At 34.9% G+C, this 20,463-nt stretch overlaps 1 protein-coding gene across 1 annotated transcript in view; it reads left to right on the forward strand.

The window, feature by feature from the left end:
* The window catches only part of TRDN (triadin), a 203,019-nt gene that overhangs the window by 4,801 nt on the left and 177,755 nt on the right, over window positions 1-20,463 (forward strand). The window lies entirely within an intron of this gene.

The raw sequence follows: 20,463 nt of genomic DNA on the forward strand, positions 1-20,463 counted from the left end.
AGATTCTTAACATACTCTTACTTTAGGGGTTCTTCTGGAAAGTGAAATTAGCTATGGACAGTGGGAAGGCTTAGAACATGTAAAACAGAGCATAATCTAATGTGTAGTAACACTGCCCTGGGAAGGTCTAAAAGTTGACTCTGCACAGCTAACTTCTGTTTATGAGTGTGTAAATGCTGTGAATACAGGTTGGATCATTTATTTTATTCTTCTTTTTTTTTTTTTTTTTTTTTTTTTTTTTTTTTTTTTTTAAGATCTTTGTGCTCAGCAGCATTTGGAACATTTTTTATGGTTACTTACATAATGAGAGAGAGATTTAAAATCCTGGCAACATTTTCAAATTATAAGTGTGTCCAGCTCCCACTGATTCCAAAATGAAATCTGTGCAACCTGTTAGATTCACAAAAGTGCCAATCAGGTACCTAATCCTAGAAAAAAATCTATAAATCTATAAATGTTTTGAGAGTTCTGCTCATTGCCTGCAATGTAAACACTAAGGGGTGGATTCATGCTGCTTCTGCTGCCATAAATAAACCTTCAAAATCTGAGCTCTGTTCTGGAGTGCAGAGTTTGATTTAGGTTAAAATACATTTCATAATGCAGGTCTGGCATCAGTCCAGGACACGATGAAGACAGGGAAACTGGAGTTGCCCTCTGCAAGGCAGGGCAGCTGCTTGTGGGAATGGCAAAGCTTTCCTGTTCATTCTGATGCCAGTATTGGCCGGTTTCTGCTCTGCTTAAGCAGATTGAACTAGTGGACAGTATTCACTTTACTGGTTTAAATGATGTTTAAAGCAGGAAAGGGTAGATTGCTTTAAATTAAAATAATTGAAAAACCTTTTAAATCACCAATTTTAATCATGATTTAAATCAACAAACAAGAAATATGGATTTGAAAATAGCAATTTTAATATCATTTTTGCAGTTGTTTTTCAGGAAAAAGAATGAAAATGAAAGACTGATTTCTACTGGCTGATTATTAATACTGCTGACTGAATACAGCCTTTCTTGCTAAATTTGTTCCTTTTAATCTTAGAGAAAAAGTAAATGAGTATGTATTAAACAACTCTATTGTTAAGAAGCCATTTATCCAGATTCTTAGTCTTCACATGCTTTTTAGTGTGTGTGTGTCCCTGTGTGATTAAAATACTGCTTTTTTTTTTTCTTATTAAGTAATGATTTTATTTTTATTTGTGATTTCTGTCAAGGTTCATTAAGATAGAATTCAATTAAAATGATACAAATGTAGCATTTTAAAAACTGTTTATTTGTGTACTATATATGTTCTGGATATATGGTAGAAGTTAATTTTAAATTAAAAGTTTTGATAAGATAAACAATTTACTGAACAAATATGGTGGTATTTGTAATTTTTTCAGCCACTGCATTTAACAAGGAATTTTCAATTTCTTTCATGTAATGTCAAAGATTAGAGAAAGAACACACATCTATCTTTTTTAACATCTGGTTACTTCTGAGTTCAAAGAGTAAAATAAATTGAAAAGAAGGGAATTTTCTTTGCATTTTCGAACTGCTTATACTCTCAAAAAAGTGGCTAGCTCTGTCTGGTTCTGGTCTGCTTAGCCAGGTATTTCCAGCAGCCTGGTTGTTTATTTCACTTTCTTCACAACTTTAATGGCTTGATCATAGTTTTTCATTTAAATAAAAGTGAATTCATTAGAAAGTAGTATAAAAGTGTAGTCCTTACCACATGTTCTCTTACTTTCAAATTAATTTTTAAAAGATTAATTTTTAAAAGCATTTAATAAAAACTTTGGTTTGTAATTCAAAAAGTAGCAGCAATTGTATTTCCTGCCTTCCTAGAATGTAGCATCATTTGAGTAGAACTTACGAAGAGCTATTGAAAATGAATACTGAAATGTCTTTGGCAGTTGCAGATGTATAGATAGGTGAAAAACAGCAACAGTGGCTAAGATCACACTGAGAACAGAGGACATGAAGTAGATAAGGGTCTCTGAACTTTAAAGTCATGACACCTAAAGACTTAGCTTGAAACTATGAAAGGCCAGCTATGCTTCTCATCCATTTGATCCCACAGTTACGTTCTCTTAGCAGCTTTAAATATTTTCATTCAAAATTCTGATTGTTTCATACTTTGGTCTATACAAATCTTTGGTGCATTAAGACAGAACAGTTCAGGCTTTAGATCTTTGAGTGGAAATATGCAGACTCACTGGATTTTGAGCAAAAGAGCTGAACTAACAAAACAGATCATGTAAGGTATAGGATGCTCAACAGCAAAGCTGTAGAAAACACTGGATTTTTTTTTTTTATTCAAAACTGTCTCATACACTGAATCCACCCTATATAACAAATACAATCAAGACAGTTCAGTTGCTCAAATCACGGTCAGTGCTGTACTTTACCTGTAGGATACCCTTAGAATCTGAGTGAAAAAGCTATGGTATTAAGTCCTGAATAAGCATCACTCCCATTTGAGTCCTGTGTTTCATTTGAGCTTTTTTTAGAATCAGTTTTACAGCACACTATGAATTTGTCTCTGGCCTGAAAGTTCTGCTTGGTGCTACATGAAATCATTTTCCGTAAGAACGAAAATACAAAATGCCAGGCATAGAAAAACTTTCTCACTGGAGAAGTCTCCTTTTTCTGTCTTCAAAGATAGTATTAAAAAATCCTTTACAAATATGTAATGAGTAAAGACCTGCTACTGCCTGTACATGCTTATATTCTCACAACTTCAAAAGTATCTCTGTACCTTTGCCTGGAGTCAAATTGTCAAAGGCACAATGAATCTCAGCTTTTGTAGCCTCCTTTGGTATGTAAATTAACTTCTTTTTTTTTTCCTTTTTTCTATTATGTAGATTTAAGTTGTGGTTCTCTGTGCATGTCAGGAAGGCTAAATCTTGTTTCAATCTCTGCTAAGAGGTTATTCACAATTGACGCAATTACCATAAATACAGTTTTCTGGTAACTATTTTACTGTTTCAGACGCATAATTTTATACATTATTCAAATGTTAAGATCCTCGTTTTACTTGGGACCTTTCGTCCTATAATGGCTAAAACCTTAGTTGTTAGTTTTGGCTTCAGATTTATCTGTGTAATTCCTACTGAAGTCAGTTCAGGGGGACATAAGAATATGTGACACACATTACAACAACATAACATCCCAAAAATGCAACATCACATGTATGATAAAGCTAACTACTTCATAATTTTTAAACTTCAATATATCACCAGTAATTGTAACTTGAAATCAGCATAATTTATTTCAACTGTTTTTGTTTGTTTTAAAGAAAAACTTTAAACCTTTCTCTTCTTAGAGATTTTTCATATTATCATTCATGGCAGGAGTTAAAATTGTGAGCATTTCACAAGAAGATGTAAAAACTGTACTCACGTCTTTAAAAATTTACTGTTGCTTTTCTTTTATTTTTTCACCAAGAATATTTTTGTGACTCTATTAATAGCTAAAAGTCTCTGACAAACGTGGCCTTTTTCTGCATGGCACAGCTACATGACTGTATGGCTGACTACCCTATCACCTGGTGCAGAACCACTGCACACTTCTAATGCTTCTAATTTGTGTCACAACCCCTATTAAAGTTGATCAAAATGTTATTTTGGTAGTAGAGTGTGCATTCTGAGGTACAAGGGTTTCTGCTGCTTCAAAAAGGAGTGGTTTGACAGTGCTCAAAAAGTTTTCTCCTTTCCCTTTCCCTTTCTAGTGTCAATGTGTTCATTTTTTTCTGCTCCCCATTCTGTCTTGCACTTGGCACACATATGCTGGTATGTGTACATGCACTTCTGGCAGATACTGTCCTCTTCAAAGAAAGGTGACATAGTTGGCATTGTAAGGATGAGTTGATGACTGGACTTGGTGATCTTAAAGATCTTTTCCAATCTTTATGATTCTATGATAATAATTATTTACAAACATTATAAGGTTTTGATGTTATATCTCCTGTGTCTGCAAACTCAGCCACTTTCGCCATTATTATTTTCATTTATCTGTTTACATTTTCTTAGCACTTCTCAAATACGAACTTCATTTCATCTTTTAGGTGTTCCTTCTTTCTCTGGAAATTCCCGGGCAGACAGATAATTTGGTTTTATCTTCTTCTTAAAATAGATCAGTGTAGATCAGTTGCATCGGAGAAATTGTATTGTCAACTGTAATCTGCTGGAGGAAGAATTTTCTAGGTGAAATTATTTAACTAGCAAAAAATCCTCTTTATAATGCTATTCTGTGTCATTTCCTATTCGAGAATCTTATTTTCAGGCAGTTTCACTTCTCTCTGTCATCTTGTCATTGCAAGAATAAGCAGGAATTAAGACCTTTTATCTTGTCCTGTAGGAGGTCTGCAAAAACTTGTGCAGACATTTCAGCTCCCAGTTCTGTAGCTACACAGGACATTAAAAAAAAATGGCTATGATTAATATTAGTTTATTGCGTTTACAATTAGAAAGGAACAGTGAAATAAATCTTGTATTAGTAAATCCTTAGAAAATTCCCTAGATCTGTTTCCCACCCAGCAATACTCATTTTCTCAGATATCTGAGCAGCCTGCAGTACTGTGTAATGTGAAGATCAATCCCTAGACTGAAAACCAGAACCAAATAAAATCACATACATTTCTTCTTCTTCTTCTTCTTCTTCTTCTTTTTTTTTTTTTTTTGTCATAAGTATAGCCATCTAAGATCAAGTTAGAACGAAAATGCATGATGTATGCTAAGAAAAATGTAGTATTTACAACTTTGAATTCCTAGTTGTACACTGTGTTCTCGATTTTCACCTTTTAACATAAGTAAGACCAGAGGTATGTGCATTTTCATTTAGAATATGCCTTATTGATGTAAACATCAAGTAAGCACAAAATAGAACATGAATGCATTTTAAAATAGAACATTTTGTGTTTTCTTCAAATCGAGAAATGAGGATTTTAAAATCTTCAAGCCTAGAGCACTTCATGGAGAACTGCACCCTGTCTTAAGGTCTGTGATTTTGCAGGATCATGTCATAAAACCTTTAGCATCTTCAGCATGCTTTCGAAAGTGTACTTCATAGTAATAGTTGTCATATTAGTTTCCTCACTAAAACAGTTTTTCTCAACTGTCCCTAAGGAATATACAAATGAAAAATCTTTCCTACAGATTCAGTAATTCAATTAATGTCAGTGAAAACTCTGCTAATTGTTTGTGCTTTTAGAGATTCGTGCTCTGCAGTCATATTCTTGAACATCACATTCCACCATTTTTTTTCTACATCAATTCTATTTTTATTCTACTTTTACCATTTACCGTAAACTCTTTTACATTTGAGAACTCACTGAATCTGTCAAGTTAATACCTTTGAAAGCACTATTGTTCCTGATACAAACACAGTCCTTGTTATTTTTAAGGTTTTGTTTAGAATTGTTTCACTTCTATAAATAAATAATTTGAATTCTTCAAAAGGTAGATACACCCACTTAGATCTTTCATTTAAGTTATCTTCATGGAGTTTGCTAAATCACCGAATTTTGTTTAGGAAAATACTTTCTTGTTTTCAGGTATAGTCAGGACTTGCTGTTTGCTTTCAGTATTTCATTTTCTTTCATTCTTTTAATTAGAAGAATCAAATGTTTCTGCTACATCAAATGTAGAAATATTATCTTTTATTCTCACAGCAATTGGAGAGAATATTTTCAATGATTTTGAATAACACTAGAACTACAGTGTCTCATTGACTGGAAAACTAGAACATGCTTTACATGAAACACCATATATTTTTAGTTAGTGAATTGCTCACTAATTTCTGATTGCAAAACTATTTCCAGCTTGCTTATGTTCTATGATAGTGAAGTGGTAGGATGTGGAATTATAAACTATTGCATTTCTTACTGACTTAACCAGTATTTTGTCAACAACTTTTTGGACATAGATATGAAGCATGTGAACTTCCCAGCATGCAGGCTACTTGTTCTCAGCAGATCTCTTGCACAAATATAATTTTGCTGGCTTGTGCTCTTCATCCTTTCCTTTTCATGTCCATCATCAAAATTTATTCAGTATAAACGTTATCTTCCTTACCTTTCAATAATATGAATCTAACTCAACTTTCTTGCTCTTTTTATCCTGTGCTTCTTTCTGCAGAGAAGTAGCACCTGTCCAAAGGTGATACTAATTGCAGGACACTGTGAATTGAGGCATCAGCTGCAATAGAACTATGCTGTGCATAACACAAACCCCAGAATTTGTGTTTTCCGTGACAACTTTATTTCCATGACACTTTCCTTATGCTCACAGAATCTAATAAAGGCATTTTCAGCACTTGATCACAGGAACAAAGACCTTAGTAAGCTCTAGATACTTAATGATCTTCCATTATTGTTGTAGTTTGGAACAACACCCACTGAGGACAGAATACCAAAGGACTGTCAGCTTGCAGTCCACCAGGGAAAGCAATTCTGGAAATGGAGGAGGAAAAAAATCTAGCTTGACCATTTGGAAACTAATTTCCATCTCTCTCCTCTAGTAGATGTCTCATGAATGTCCCTTAAAAGCTAATAATACCACTCCTGAACTAATCAGCAGCTTGAGTGGGAGGTAACTGTTGATCAGGTCTTGGAAACAGGCTCAGCTGTAAATGAGACATCAGTCTTCATTAAGTTTTATTTGCCTGCTTAATTGGTGTGAAGCTTTTGTCATAGTTCTTAATGGTGGAAGAACCCTAAATGCATTTTAACATTTCTCCAAGGCTCTGCCAAAGTCAGCCTGCCTGCATGGGTCCTGGGGAGTACACAGGATGCTATGCAGTATGTGGGTAAAGTTCTTTAAGAATTTCATCCTACACAATTGCTTTCACACTTCCGTGTGGTACATGGCCTAAAGACTAACTTAAATGAAATGCCAAGAGATGATCAAAATTCTGTGTTCTAACTTTTTAACCTCCCATTTATTCCCTTCCATTCCAATATATATTATAAACTGACGAAAATAAAAGTCTCGTTTACCTTATTGCCACATTTGATTTTTTTTTTCTTTTTGTACTGTTTGTGCTTTTATTTGCATTCTAATCACAACAGTTAAGTTACAGTAGCAAATGTCTAATGGCCTGCTTCTATTTCAGTATTCTACCATGAGAATATTGCACACTATTAGTCATTCAATTATTTTATATACACTTTGCGTCTATTCTCGTCTTCCATTATAGTACTTTAATCGCATTCGGAATGCATTGTACTTTTCTGGGGATGAATTGTGTTAGTGAGTGAAAGATTATCATTTTTGTGACCGTAAGAATATTGTCAGTGTAATCTGTAAGGCTGAAATATCGACTGTAATGTAAATGTTCATCTTCAATAAATGTGAAAGTATGCATTTTTTATTTATTAGTACCTATCTAATTACAGCTGAAGCTGCACTCTATTGATATAATAGAAAAGGAAATTAATAAAGAGAGGTTAGATAATGAATAGGCCTTTGACTAGAATATAACAACCTGCAAAATCTTGCAAAGATATACACAGAATAACTAAGTAGCTCTCCAAAGCTTTCTTAAAAATTTAGAAAGGACTATCAACTTCAAAATCTGCAGAGGACGTCTCTATCTCTTTTCATTATACTAGCAAAGATATGAGTTGAGGTTGCTGTATTAATATTAAAGAAACTTCAGAGAACTGCTTGAAAGTTTTCTGAAATAAGAAATTAACTGTAGCTTTGATATACTTAAAATCCAAGATTTAAAAACAAACAAACAAACAAAAGACACTGAAAGAAACTTTATACGCACATTGAATGTATACAAACACCTTGAAAAGGCAGGAAAAGGAGATAAACAGTAGCACTCAGAGAAAATCTGTGATGTATTTTGCTGAAACTTTACACAATATAGAGGTGTAATGAGCCAAAAGTTAGATGGAGAGATGTGGGATTAGTTCTGTCTCCTGCCAGATTTCCAGTATGACCTTCACTATTGACTTAATTGCTTCACTGCTTCTTTTCTTTCAAACAAAAGTAGTATGATCTTACCTCATAGTGAGCTGGAGGAAGATATATATTAGAAGACTAGAGGCAAATACATCCAAATCTGAATACCTTTAAATATACATGGAGCAGTGCTGTGTGCCTTGTATATGACTTGGGACAGTGTGGATGTTTAGTAAATCTGAAAACACTGGGTTTCCATAGGATACGTTTAAGCATCAACAGAAGGTCTGTGAGTACAGCATAGACAATTTGAAAAGAAATAACAGGCAGATAAATGTCCTTTCAGGCGCTGCTTCTGTTTCATTGATATAGCCCATGGTTAATCAAGGAACAAAAGAGGTTTTTTTTCTGTTAGTTGAAGGGAAGTGGGAAGTGGGAAATTGACACAAATATGTGTAAATATTCTTTTCAGTCATTATGCTTGAACCTGCAATATAAGTACACAGCTTTGCTCTTCTCTTTTCCTATTGCCATAAGAGTCAGGGTATGAGGCACAAAAAAGCTGTTGATCTAAGATGGAGGTGAGATGCCAGAAATTTTGTAGAGGTCTTGCAAGTGTCTGATGTGCATGCAAGGCACCCTAGCTAGGATGAAGCTTTGCAGCACCTGCTGTTTGCATGGGCTACAAATATGTGATCTCCTACTATGTGGATTTGGCACAGAGAATCTGCGGGGAGTATTACCATTTGATGATGGCAGAATGATTTTGTGATGACTTTGTGCATGTTTCCAGCAATTGCTAAGCATTATTTGGTTTAGAATCCATGAAATGAAATAAGGAAACAATCATTCCAACTAGATCAAAATTTTTCCCTGGTGTATCTAATTTTCTGTTCCAGTTAGCAGTAACATAGCAAGGTCATCTTAAAATGGAGACCTTTATTTTCTCAAAATTAAGTCTTTTAAACTGTGCTGAGGTGAGATTTTAAGATACTGAATGTTTTTTTATTGTTCCATTAAAAAGTGGAAAGGCTTACCTCTGCTCTAAGATACATCACTGAGATTTGAGGACTGTTTTGCTGAAGTCTGCTTAGATGTTGTTCAGTCTTCCATGACCAAGTAAGGGGAGACTCAATTTTGTGTCTAATGTTTTAGTACAGACACAGGAACTGAGAGAGGCTATGGCCTTGAGAAGTATTCATATTCTGAAAATGTAAGTAACTGGATGACCTATCAATGCATAGGGCAGGGAGGTGCTCAGAAAGAGCACCTCAGAGTTGTTTCAACAATTTTGTTCCATCTTTATGCTAGCACTAATTAGACAAATGCAATTAAAATGAATTAAAATCAATGAACATTTTTCAAGATTCTATGCTCTGCACAGACATACATAGTTTGAATTTGTTTTGTAAAATTAAGAATCTTATATATTTTTTTTAAATGTCACAGGGTTATCGTTAATGCATTCTCCCTATTTTGGCTTATATGCTTAGGAGCTCAATGTAAGTGGTATAAAGCATACTCTGTTCAGACAGATACTAAAAATATTTTTTAAAATCATCATTTGATTTAGATATTTCTGAATCCAGAGAGGAATTCCATCTTATCTACCAAAATAAATTTAAGAGACTGTTAACCTACAAGTAAATCTTTCATATAAATAATTTTCAGGATTAAGATGACATTTTTCTGAATCATAAAACAATCAAAGCATGGATCAAAATTATTTTCCTTTCCAACACCTGACTTAATACTGAAAACATTCTCTTCAGATACTATAGCTTTTATGTAGATAAATATTTCTATTTTCAAGAATGTAGGGGAAGCCATTTTTACTTTTTATACAGCAAGTTAATACTGGAGAAATAGATAAATTCACAAATATAGGAGCATCGTGTACAAACACTGGCAATTTTCTACTTAATGAAAAGAATGTTGATTTTAAATTACCGCATTATTTCTTTATGTGGAAACCATTATGGTTGAGTTTTTGACGAATATATATAGAAAGTAAAAAGTGTTATTTTGGGATTTGGTTTTACTACGTCAGTTAGGAAAATAAGTTAGCATTTACTGTAGGAAACAGAAAACTCTTGAGCTACATTAATCAGTTGATAATTCTGCTATTTCCCTTTCTGTGAAACAAAATGGTTGTATGATGCTATTACTATATGCCAGTATACAAATATCAGGTACAAAAAAAAAAAAAAAAAAAAAATAGCCTTTCACTTCTTGGTTCTTTTCATGCCTTTAATACAACTTGTAATTATCTTTCAATTTAGAGTTGCTTTAGAACTGGAAATTTCGGTTATAGTTTGGAAGTAAAACCATTAGAAATTTTAAGTGCACATATCAAAGTGATGCAACATTACTTTTTTTTATTTATTTATTTTCCCCAAGAGAAAGTAATAGCTGGCCCCCAAAATTTGAATTTAGATTTCATATCTTCATCAGATTAATAGCAGTGGGAAGGTATAGAAAAGTATCTCTTGTTCTAAACTTGCCCATACGTAAGAACAGAACAATCTTGCTATCACTAGGCACAGTCTGACACATTTGGGACACAGGGAACATTTCAGGTTTCACTTTATATGTCACATGGATATATCACTTTCTGATGAGGGATATTTCTCTGAATTATTATGGAGAATGGCTCTATTTCTGAAGCTGAATAATGTAACCAGGTAACCATTTCTTGGCGTTTATCACTGGGATAAATTAGAGACCATTCAGACTCTCATATCTGTTTGGTCAGGCAAGGTCTTTATTATTTTATCTCATTTGCTCTGCAGAGATCTGAGTAGGTGCGCTAGAAAGATTTAAAGTGCAGTTCCGTCTCTGGATTCCTATAATAGATAAAATTAGATAACAAGAATTTAAGGCCTGGTTTCCAGGTCACAGAAGCAGGAGTCCCTAAACCAATCTTTAGGCTATTCATTGTGCTGTTCAGCAATCCTTCGGGCTGATTTGTTCAGAATGTGTTGGTGTGAAAATTAGAAATATTAGAAGTCCTAAGGGCTTAGGCACAGGTGCAAGATAGACTCTCTAATAGTCTCATTTGTTGTTAATCTACTTCAAGATAAAAGTCAGATGTCTCTAATAATTTCTAAAATCTGTTCATAACCTTGCTCAGCTGACAACAGATAGATTTGAACTGTCAGAAGGAAAGATGCAGGGAGAGGGTACAATTACTGAAGTGATTTTTTTTATTCCTCAGGTAACCTTCAAAGAAATCTAAATGATCTTGTTTTTCATAGAATCATAGAATCATAGAATGGCCTGGGTTGAAAAGGACCACAATGATCATCTAGTTTCAACCCCCCTGCTATGTGCAGGGTCGCCAACCACCAGACCTGGTTGCCCAGAGTCACATCCAGCCTGGCCTTGAATGCCTCCAGGGAAGGGGCATCCACAACCTCCTTGGGCAACCTGTTCCAGTGTGTCATCACTCTCTGTGTGAAAAACTTCCTCCTAATATCTAACCTAAACCTCCCTTGTCTCAGTTTAAAACCATTCCCCCTTGTCCTATCACTATCCACCCTCATAAATAGCTGTTCCCTCTCCTGTTTATATGTTCCCTTTAAGTACTGGAAGGCCACAATGAGGTCTCCCCGGAGCCTTCTCTTCTCCAAGCTAAACAAGCCCAGTTCCCTCAACCTTTCTTCATTGGAGAGGTGCTCCAGCCCTCTGATCATCTTAGTGGCCCTCCTCTGGACCCACTCCAAGAGCTCCACATCCTTCATGTGCTGGGGGCCCCAGGCCTGGACACAGTACTGCAGATGGGGCCTCACAAGAGCCAAGTAGAGGGGGACAATCACCTCCCTCTTCCTGCTGGCCACCCTTTTTTTAATGCAGCCCAGAACACAGTTGGACTTTTGGGCTACAAGCGTACACTACTGGTTCATGTCCAGCTTCTCATCTACCAGGACCCCCAAGTCCTTTGCAGGGCTGCTCTCAAGGAGATCTTTCCTCAGTTTGTATAAATACCTGGGATTGCCCCGACCCAGATGCAGCATCCTGCACTTTGCCTTATTGAGCCTCATTAGTTTTTCATCGGCCCACTTCTCCAGCCTGTCCGGGTCCCTCTGGGTGGCTTCCCTGGCTTTTCCTTCTTTTCAGTGTATAAATGAGATGCCATATGAATATCTGCATAGAGAAAAAAGATACCTAAGACTTTATACCTGTACATGAATACTCTGTGATCTTTTCTCATCAAACTTGATTCCATAACTGTTAAACATTTTCAAAAATTTGTCCTTGCTATAATCCAGTAACTTTTACCTAACCAAATTCCATTCCTATCGGTTCAAGAAACTTTCTTGTCCTAAATCCAGAGGAATGCTTTCCAGAGGATTCCTCCAGAGCAAAAAAAGAGGGGGAAAAATGACTGCAAAGGAGCCATCTTGATCAAGACTGTTGCTACTATTTTTTATTAGACTCCTTGACAAAAGGTGGACCTTTGTTCAAAAGTTCCTGTTTATTTTGTACTATAGCTAACTACAGGTTGCTTGAAATAAAAGAAGTCAGCAAATCATCTTGTCAATTATTCAAAGACAAAAATGTGAGAGATAATGCTAGTTACACCAGGAGAAACACAGATCTGGAATTTTTTTACAGAGATTCTTTATACTGGTATGGTGATATAGTTGCTGGGAGTGAAAACAGAGATATTTGTAACCTATAATTTATCCTAGTGACCTTCAATATTTATTATAACTATCAATATTTTACACATGGGAGCATCTAAATGGACTTTTTTATTTCTTATGGAAAAAAAAATCAGTGTATTTCTGTAATCCCTTATAAGCGTTTTAGGACTGTATGAAGTTGAGTGTCCAAAAACAAATAACAAAAAGGATGCATACAGTGCTGTTGCTTCAGAAGGTTTCATGCTATTTAAAGATAAATGGCAACCATTTTCCTCTAACCTTCATTTTGACATTTTATAAGATAAGATATACCTCTCAGCTTATATCAACTCACAAGTATGTCTGAATAACCCTTCGGCATCTCTTTCATAAATGTCAGAATTCTAAAATGAACAGGAAGGTAAAAAATTCTTTTTACAATTTTACAGCAAAAAACTTGTTTCCAAAAAGGGAAGGTATTACTACCAATCAATAAAAAGTATCTTGTACAGAATACAACAAATAACGAATTTTTCAGGATACTGAGAGTGTTGTATGTTTAGAAGTCAGTTACACTCTTTTCTTATCTGCATAATGAGGAATTTGAAAAGAAACAAGATTTTTGAACAATTCTCAGCATATTTAAAAGAAAATGTAAAAGAGGGATCAAAGTGATTAGGCATTTCAGTCGGCAAGATGTAAGTTTCCAACTCACAGATCATGGTCTACTGCCTTTTGGAAAGAGAGTATCTTGTGTGTCCCTTTGCCATGTTTGGCTGCTGGTTTAATATGCAGTAAATGGTACTTCTTTTCTTACTCAGTATGAACAACTGTACTTTTTGCAGTCTTTGTAGGAATAATTTATTCCATGTTGATTATTGTTAACTCAGTGGTCTTCTAAGTTCTCAAGAAATCACTATATGAAGTAATAGACCTGTCAATAAAATGATATATACAATTTCCCAGTAAAATCTCCTGTCTTTTAAACCTGGACCCTAGGGCTTTCCTTCCCTTCCTTTTTTCCTAAAGTCATTTCAGATGTGAATTCTTGTAAGGAAGCTTATAATACAATGTCATATAAGACTATTTCAGCAGGCTCAACAACAGAGAGAATCTGTTAGCTACTAATAACTGTTCATCCCTTCTATGCCTGTTATACTTGAATAATAACCAGGATAATGTAAAAGCTCTTTGAAATATATATGCACATGGGAAAAAAAGAAAAAGCACAGATAGAATGTTAAAAGTCATCTCAGCACAATGTTCTTTATAAGCAATTTCAGAATGAAGTGAAAGTGTTTTTACACTTCCTTGGAAAGGTACAAGAGACAAATTTTCCGCTACTTAATGTGAAGTATCAACCAATGCTCTGCTGAACTATGAAATCAAAATATGTAAAGAAATACAAACACTGCCTGTTTCAGATGTTTACAAACATCTCATTTGCAGGGTTTATAAATTGTCGAGTGTGCTGTTTGGAAGGGCTTTTGTACCTACCCTTCCTTTCAGGGTCAATATGTCTTGTGCCTTATCTTAATTTTCTGAAGATCTTATTTGCTGTTACACTTTAGTGAATTGTATTTTTCTTCCCTACTGCCACATTTGTTTTCCTCAACAAAAAAAATTCATAGCTACTTCTGGTATTTCCCTCCCTGACCCATCTCCCCTCCCCCCCTCCCCCCCCGCACCTTTGCTGAGGAGAGCTCTTGTGGCAGTGAAGCCAGGATACCCTAATGGATTCTGGCTCTTTGCTTACAGCAGTGGTCCAAATCCATCGTCTAAATCTGCATAGAAAGAAGTTAACTACGTAAGCCATCTCAATATGTGACATACATATACTTTTTTATATGCACAGAAGTATTTTTAAAGTGATCTTTGTAGCTGTTTTCAGGGAAAAAAAAAAAAAAAAAGGAAAGAAAAAAGAGAAAGAATAAGAAAGGAAAGACAAATACATGCCTTCAAAAATTGTAGCAAGATGGAAACCATGATCCTTAAAAGTAATTTTATTTGATATTCTTGGAGTGTGATGAAGAGCTGCTGTGCTTCAACTGTTTAATCAGTTCAGAAAGTGATTTATACCAGGTATATGGTACACTGTATAAGAAATATCAAAACATAGTAAGAAATTTATAAACATTGGAACTTTCTGTGTTTTCACTGTTTCCTTTATTGAGAGTTACTATTTCTTTACAGAGGGTTTTGAAAAATTGTTCTATGTAAAAAAGAATCTGCCCCCAAAAACATATTACACCTTTTTATTATAACAGTTTTGCAGAAAAAATAGTAATTTGTTTCTTAAAAGTTCATTTTCTTTTGCTGCTCTCTGCCATTTAGAATCACTGTAGTCCTCACAGTATATATTGATGAGGAAGTTGTTATGATTTCACAATGGAAGAATTATGAATCCAAGTAGGACATAAGTAGTAGTGTCTAATGAATTCACAAAATGAAAAAAATCCTGTTTCCATTTAAGTGGAATTACAAAGAAAGAGCAGTGGAGAAGTAATAACAGAACTGAACTATTGCTTGTTGGACTTTTTGATCTTATCTCCCAGTTTCATTTATTAGTTACAATGACCATCTCATGCTATGCACAGGTGCTTCAAAGTCAGCAGACCTACTTGCAAAGCGTAGATTTACCTGGTGAGAATGAGGTCATCAAGAGCATGAGAACTGTCAACATGGCAGTTGACTGGTCCAGGTAGTGTGTTATCATGTCTTCATCAGTAGCCACTGCATAATGCTGAAGAAAAAGTACTGAGTTCACGCATTAAATGTTTGATTTTTATTCAACCATAATATGCCAGAACCTCCAGCATACAGAGATTTGCAATAAAGGCAATTCCTGAGCTACAGATTATATATTTGTTTTTAAAAGTACTGACTTTTTTTCCATGAAATTTCCCAGTCCTTATAATAACATGGCCATATCTCACTGGAAAGTCATTTTCTGCTCATGAAGTTATTATTAGTTAAATAAATAATTTATTCAGGGAAACTTTACTTTCTTTTTTTTTTACCTCTGTATCCTAACAAAGCATCTTTTCTAGAATACCAAAATATGGATCACAGCTTAGAATACAGAATTAATAACTTCTATTATGTTCACTTATACTATTTATTCTTAGTAATAAATAACAGTAATTAATATTAATTAATAGTAGTATTATTTATTTATATTGCATAAAATTCACATTTTCAAGGAATTATATTGAAATGACTATAGAATGTATCTTTTATTCTACAAACTTCTTATTGAAATTGATGGATGTGTTCAACAGATTGGTGTACATAATTCCTTTCTGAATGAATGGGAAACATTAATAGAACTTACTTCTTAAAATTATCAGATGCTATCTATCAAAAATAAAACCAATGCAGATATAATAACAGAAAAGGAAATTAAAAGAGTATACAGCACAGTATGTAATTGTAAGTGCCTTTTCTGAATTCAATTGTTCAGTTAATTTTCATGCTCCATCCGCTCTATATTCCATAATCTCTATTCTATTTCTTTTGTAGTGTAGAATTGGTTGCTGCATAATCTCCAACCCTATTTTCCACATTTCATAAAGAATGTTATGTTTTTATAACTATCAGTCACCAATAAATCTCCAAATGTTCCCTCACAGACAGCCCCAGTTACAACTTTTTAAGCCATTAGTCTGCAGAGATGCTACCTTTTGACTTTGAGAAGTTTGCCAACATATACATATGTGTTGAGAGGTTTTTCTTTTTGCATTTTGATTATATAAACTGTGAGTAGAGCAATATGTCAGTACTCTGTGCAATGACTTTCAAAATCTGTATAGTCTGGGATCAGTTGTGAAACTCCTACGTATTTTTTCCTGTTAAACATTCCAGTTGTATTCTTTCATTCATACATAGTGGGATGTAGTATGAAACAGAAAAAAAGAGTTGGTTGAGTCAGCCATCTTGAGACGATTTATACTGCAGCTCTAAATAAATTATTTTTTTGTATATTTGTTACATTTCTGCTTATGAAATTGCAGAAGCTCCTTTAAACTCAGAACAGCTATGAAAGGTGCCTATTACCCATTTCTGTGCTGAACTGAATCTCTTTGCCCTATCCTGTTGCCAATAGTGGTGAGAGTGGAGCTTGCAAAGATAAACTGAATTTGCCTATTTGAGATGTCTTTCACTGATTCAATCTTCCTCTCCATCATTATCAGAAATTCTTGCCCTTGTATTACTATATTTATTCAATAGGAAACATAACACATATTAGTGGATCTAAGAAGGTTCTTAATCAATTGAAGGATACCAAGATTTCATTGTTCCCAAATGTATTCAGGGAAAAGGCATGAGTCCATCTCCTTGTGCCTTTGAAAAATTGGCCAAATCATCTATATACTTATAATAAGGCAAAAAGTTTCTGGACAAAAGTTATTAGGCCACTTCAGAAATAAATACAGCCATTATTATTTTTTTTTGCAAGTTACTAATAACTGCAGCAGAAATTCTGCCTTTTTCTTTCCACTTGTATAAACCAAGGGAGCAGAAACCACGTTAGAGAGATGAAAAGAGAACTATAGCAATGCATACCACCTAAACAACAGGAAAAGGCACTGCAGTTTGGGTGTTTTTATGTGTATGGGAAAATAGTAATTATTGTCAGAGCAGCAGCGGTCTGCAGACTTAGTGAAGATGATATGATGACCTTAAAGAATGTATCAGATTATTGTATACACATTGCCCAGTCCTTCACCAAAAGGTTCTAATCTCTACCTCTTTTCTCCCCCTGGCATCCTCCCTTCTGTAGATTCAGATTCCAGCCTGCTGGATCACAAGAGTGGTGAATTGATAAGGTCACTGGGTTAAAGCCCAAGGCTCAAGCGGGAGTTTAACATACAGTGTAAATTTATACAGTCATTCTTTCTGTTTTCTACTCCCTTAATTTATATTTAAATATTCCAAGTGAAGTGGAATAAGTTGAACAGGAGCCGTTAATGACCTGAATCCAGAACACTCCATAGTCTATTTATTGGAGTGTTCATCTGGGAAGCAGAATAGAGACGTCAAAATCTACTATCTCTTCCATTTAAGGCAGACTGCTCTGAGTCTTCTCACGTCCCAACTGAATTGCCCTAGCAATAATGTTATTATTTAAAAAGAAACAACTTTCTTCTTCCTAGCAAAATGGATAGCCCTTTCTTTTTAATACATCCAGCATTACTCAGTCTTAAAATTACATTTCACATTAAGGATTTTACTTGATTTTTTAATTTTTTAAAAATTCTGCTCTCAGGATGAAGGCTGTAATACAGAAGATAAGTAGGAAATAACATAAATACAGGAAATGACTATTTTATGTTTGAATGAGTCTGCACTGTATAGGGCTGTTGTTTTTTTTTTTTTCTTTTTCTAGTTTTTCTTCAGGGATACTGGGAGGCTTAGATGCTAAATTGCCCATTCTTTCATTCCTTGACCATAGACTCCTATGCTTATTATGCCTTAAAGAGAACTCAGCTCACTAACACAAAGGGTTAGCTGCCAGAATTACAAGTTCACCCTAAACTCTAAAAGTTGCACAGTACTGTCACTGATTGTCAAGGTTTATTTATACCTCTGAGACCTTATGGGTCTTCAGATTGTATCCTAAGTGACAAGACTGAAACCAAAGGATTAGTAAGAATCTCAGAGTTTCAGCAGTTTGGAATTTAGCAAATCAATCTGTTTATGTAAATGTGATATTTGTGACCTGATGGGGCTGTTCTGTGTGCATGAGAAATTGTGATGTGGAGTCAAATGTATATATCTCTTGAGTAATCTTTTCATGAAATGTGTATATAACTTTTAGAAGTTCCTAACCCCATTGAAAATCAATAACAATCACAACCCAATGTGCCAGGAGGCTCTCACAGACGTGGCAGTGGGCTGAAATTGGATGGCTGTTTGTAACAACCTTCAGCCGCACCCTCTGCTATTGTAGAAGATGTTGCCACCCCCACATCTGGGACTGCTGATCTGTTCACAAATCCCTAACCTACTGCAGTGTTCATCTAAGTATACTAAACTGGCTTGGATTCTGGTTGGCTATAACACAGGCAGAGAAATTGTTCTTGGGAATGAAAATACTTATTATATGGGTGGGAATGTCTGGAATTTCATTTTAACCTGTTGCTGAGTGACTCTTCTCAAGTGGGAAAGGGACACTTGATAGGCTCCAGCAGTTGATTTCAAGGGAGCAAATATATCTGCTTGGGCAGAAGATCTGCTCAGCTGTAATACTGAATCTCCTAGAAGGAGTCCAGTGGAGGGCCTCAAAGATAATTAAGGGCCTGGAGCATCTCCTGTAGGAGAAGAGACTGAGTAACCTAGGTTTGTTCAGACTGGGGAAGAGGAGACTGAGGGGGGATCTGATAAATGTTTATAAATAACTACAGAGAGATGAGAGGCAAATAGATGAGGCCAGGCTCTTCTCGGTGTTGTGTAGAACAAGGAGCAATGACCTAAAACTTGAACATACATAAGAAATTCCATACTAATATGCAGAAGAAATTTACAGTAAAGGTAATTGCACACTGGAACAGGTTGCCCAGAGGGGTTGTAGAATCTCATTCTGTAGAGACATTCTAGACCTGTCTGGATGCCTACCTGTTCAATCTATTGTAGGCTACCTGCTTTAGCAGGGGTTTGGACTTGATGAAGTCCCTTCCAACCCCGTCGTTCTGTGATTCTGTGTCTATATAAATACAAAGTTTTAATTACCCCTACTATTTCTGTGCAAATATGTCATTAGTATGTCTTTAAAGATACACTGTGTTACTAACCAGATTTGTCAAGATGAGACAGTACCTTTCTATTCCCTTTTATGCATCATAAAGCTTGACTGATATCTCCAAGGGAAAAAAAGTCATAATTTGCCATTTACAACCTGTTGCATGCACAAATTACTTACATTTTATATGCAGTAGGATAACAAAATGCTATTGATTTGGAATTAGACTTTAGTAAGCTGATCTCTACTGGTAAGTTCTCTGTTGGAATATTTTCTCTACTTCCATGAAGTGGTTGAGCCAGTTTATGTTTGGAGAAATGGAAGCAGAGATAGTTTTAAACCATATTTAAAAAAATATATATTTATGAATTGCATTCCTGTAGATAGGCAGTATTAACATGGAGAATTAACATTCTACAAATAAGATTAAATTTTGAGTAAGTAATAAAAACATGTAATATGTCAATCTTATTCTGTTTATACAACTCTACTATTTAACAGAACAGCTTTCTGAGGTTTGAAACAAGGCATTGATTAGTCAGGATGCTTGTGCAGGTGCACAAGAAGTTAAAAGGTAAATATAAGTGAAGTACACACAAATGCAATGCACTACATAATAAACTGAAATATTTTGGAGTGGGATAAATGTATGTACATACTTATACAAGGATAAATATGTCATTTATTTCTTTAAGAATATTCACAAAGGGATTCTTAAATAGAGTCTACATACATCTCATGATGGCGAATATCTGAAAATCTTCAGTAACCTCACAGCTTAAGTCAGATGGTAGTTTCTAAATTATTATTTGCAATTTTCCATGTGAAAGGTGAAACTAAGTCTATTCTTTGTATAGTGCAGCTCTTTCACTTTCTATACCCCTATCATCTTAGAAAATTATTAGCTTTATAGGTTGAGAAGCTGCAAGAGGACATATTTGATATCAAGGTAAGAAATAGAGGTATGAGAAAATCAGGCATCACCTTATTCCTTGAAAGTTCACACCTCTGTGTGGACAAAGGTCCCTAAAATCGCTGACATTTATTGAGAGTTGATAAAAAATGAACTCACCTATACTGGGAACATATATCATATATATCATGCATTAGCTTAACAGTAGGTTACCAGCAGATTTGTAAACTAAGCTGGTGGGAGAACCATGTCTTCTACTGTTTTTAACTGCGAAGTTATGAATATTTT

The sequence above is a fragment of the Phasianus colchicus genome, chromosome 2, assembly GCF_987193195.1.
Source record: "Phasianus colchicus chromosome 2, bPhaCol1.hap1.1, whole genome shotgun sequence".
NCBI classification, from domain to species: domain Eukaryota; kingdom Metazoa; phylum Chordata; class Aves; order Galliformes; family Phasianidae; genus Phasianus; species Phasianus colchicus.